The 2,500-nt window shown below is 36.3% G+C and overlaps 10 pseudogenes; all 10 read right to left on the minus strand.

The window, feature by feature from the left end:
- LOC148464946 (5S ribosomal RNA) overlaps positions 1 to 59 on the minus strand; it is a 119-nt pseudogene extending 60 nt beyond the window's left edge.
- A 117-nt stretch (positions 60 to 176) lies between these two features.
- On the minus strand, positions 177 to 295 carry LOC148464947 (5S ribosomal RNA; annotated as a pseudogene).
- Positions 296 to 410: 115 nt separating this feature from the next.
- LOC148464948 (5S ribosomal RNA) lies at positions 411 to 529 on the minus strand (annotated as a pseudogene).
- A 117-nt stretch (positions 530 to 646) lies between these two features.
- LOC148464949 (5S ribosomal RNA) lies at positions 647 to 765 on the minus strand (annotated as a pseudogene).
- A 350-nt stretch (positions 766 to 1,115) lies between these two features.
- LOC148464950 (5S ribosomal RNA) lies at positions 1,116 to 1,234 on the minus strand (annotated as a pseudogene).
- A 116-nt stretch (positions 1,235 to 1,350) lies between these two features.
- LOC148464951 (5S ribosomal RNA) lies at positions 1,351 to 1,469 on the minus strand (annotated as a pseudogene).
- Positions 1,470 to 1,585: 116 nt separating this feature from the next.
- Positions 1,586 to 1,704, minus strand: LOC148464952 (5S ribosomal RNA; annotated as a pseudogene).
- Positions 1,705 to 1,818: 114 nt separating this feature from the next.
- LOC148464953 (5S ribosomal RNA) lies at positions 1,819 to 1,937 on the minus strand (annotated as a pseudogene).
- A 116-nt stretch (positions 1,938 to 2,053) lies between these two features.
- Positions 2,054 to 2,172, minus strand: LOC148464954 (5S ribosomal RNA; annotated as a pseudogene).
- Positions 2,173 to 2,288: 116 nt separating this feature from the next.
- On the minus strand, positions 2,289 to 2,407 carry LOC148464955 (5S ribosomal RNA; annotated as a pseudogene).
- Positions 2,408 to 2,500: the final 93 nt, after the last annotated feature.

Below are 2,500 nucleotides of genomic sequence, written 5' to 3' on the forward strand. Positions count from 1 at the left end.
CTGCATAGCTTCCAAGATCAGACGAGATTGGGCATGTCCAGTGTGGTTTGGCTGTAGGCACTCAAAAAATTTAACTTTAGACCTTATTTACTTCTTAACTCAAGTAAATTCATTGATAAGTTGTAAAAAATGTAATGTAAAATGTAATAGATAAGAATGTTATGGCTATATAAAATTACCTACAGCACCTGGTATTCCCAGGTGGTCTCCCATCCAAGTACTAACCAGGCCCAACACTGCATAGCTTCCAAGATCTGACGAGATTGGGCATGTCCTGTGTGGTTTGGCTGTAGGTGCTCAAAAACATTAACTTTAGACCTCTTTTACTTCTTAACTCAAGTAAATTCAATGAAAAGTTGAAAAATTAAATGTAAAATGTAATAGAAAAGACTGTTATGGCAGTAGAAAATTACCTACAGCTCCTGGTATTCCCAGGTGGTCTCCCATCCAAGTACTAACCAGGCCCAACACTGCATAGTTTCCAAGATCAGATGAGATTGGGCATGTCCACTGTGGTTGGGCTGTAGGTGCTCAAAAAACATTAACTTTAGACCTCTATTACTTCTTAACTCAAGTAAATTCATTGATAAGTTGAAAAAATTAAATTTAAAATGTAATAGAAATGAATGTTATGGAAGTATAAAATTACCTACAGCACCTGGTATTCCCAGGTGGTCTCCCATCCAAGTACTAACCAGGCCCAACACTGCATAGCTTCCAAGATCAGACGAGATTGGGCAAGTCCACTGTGGTTTGGCTGTATGTGCTCAAAAGCATTAAATTTAGACCGCTATTACTTCTTAACACAAGTAAATTCATTGATAAGTTGAAAAAATTAAATGTAAAATGTAATAGAAAAGAATGTTATGGCAGTATAAAATTACCTACACCACCTGGGTTTCCAAGGTAGTCTCCCATACAATTACTAACCAGTCTCAACACTGCATAGCTTCCAAGATCAGATGAGATTGGGCATGTCCAGGGTGGTTTGGCTGTAGGTGCTCAAAAACGTTAACTTTAGACCTTTATTACTTCTTAACTCAAGTAAATTCATTGATAAGTTGAAAAATTAAATGTAAAATGTAATAGAAAAGACTGTTATGGCAGTATAAAATTACCTACAGCACCTGGGATTCCTAGGTGGTCTCCCATCTTAGTACTAACCAGGTCCAACACTGCATAGCTTCCAAGATCAGACGAGATTGGGCATGTCCAGTGTGGTTTGGCTGTAGGTGCTCAAAAACATTAACTTTAGACCTCTTTTACTTCTTAACTCAAGTAAATTCATTGATAAGTTGAAAAAATTAAATGTAAAATGTAATAGAAAAGAATGTTATGGCTGCATAAAATTACATACAGCACCTGGTATTCCTAGGTGGTCTTCCATCCAAGTACTAACCAGGCTCAACACTGCATAGCTTCCAAGATCAGACGAGATTGGGCATGTCCAGTGTGGTTTGGCTGTAGGTGCTCAAAAATATTAACTTTAGACCTCTATTACTTCTTAACTCAAGTAAATTCATTGATAAGTTGAAAAAATTAAATGTAAAATGTAATAGAAAAGAATGTTATGGCAATATAAAATTACCTAGAGCACCTGTTATTCCCAGGTGGTCTCCCATCCAAGTACTAACCAGGCCCAACACTGCATAGCTTCCAAGATCAGACGAGATTGGGCATGTCCAGTGTGGTTTGACTGTAGGTGCTAAAAACATTAACTTTAGACATCTATTACTTCTTAACTCAAGTAAATTCATTGATAAGTTGAAAAAATTAAATTAAAATTTAATAGAAAAGAATGTTATGGCAGTATAAAATTACCTACTGCACCTGGTATTCACAGGTGGTCTCCCATTCAAGTACTAACCAGGCCCAAAACTGCATAGCTTCCAAGATCAGACGAGATTGGGCATGTCCAGTGTGGTTTGGCTGTAGGCGCTCAAAAACTTTAACTTTAGACCTCTTTTACTTCTTAACTCAAGTAAATTCATTGATAAGTTAAAAAAATGTAATGTAAAATGTAATAAAAAAGAATGTTATGGCTATATAAAATTACCTACAGCACCTGGGATTCCTAGGTGGTCTCACATCCAAGTACTAACCAGGCCCAACACTGCATAGCTTCCAAGATCAGATGAGATTGGGCATGTCCAGTGTGGTTTGACTGTATGTGCTCAAAAACCTTAACTTTAGACATCTTTTACTTCTTAACTCAAGTAAATTCATTGATAAATTGAAAAAATTAAATGTAAAATTTAATAGAAAAGAATGTTATTGCAGTATAAAATTACCTACAGCACCTGGTATTCCCAGGTTGTATACCATTCAAGTACTAACCAGGCCCAACACTGCATAGCTTCCAAGATCAGACGAGATTGGGCATGTCCAGTGTGGTTTGGCTGTAGGCACTCAAAAACATTAACTTTAGACCTCTTTTACTTCTTAACTCAAGTAAATTCATTGATAAGTTGAAAAAATGTAATGTAAAATGTAATAGAAA

Source organism: Taudactylus pleione, unplaced genomic scaffold, assembly GCF_031769625.1.
Source record: "Taudactylus pleione unplaced genomic scaffold, aTauple2 ptg000967l, whole genome shotgun sequence".
Classification (NCBI taxonomy): domain Eukaryota; kingdom Metazoa; phylum Chordata; class Amphibia; order Anura; family Myobatrachidae; genus Taudactylus; species Taudactylus pleione.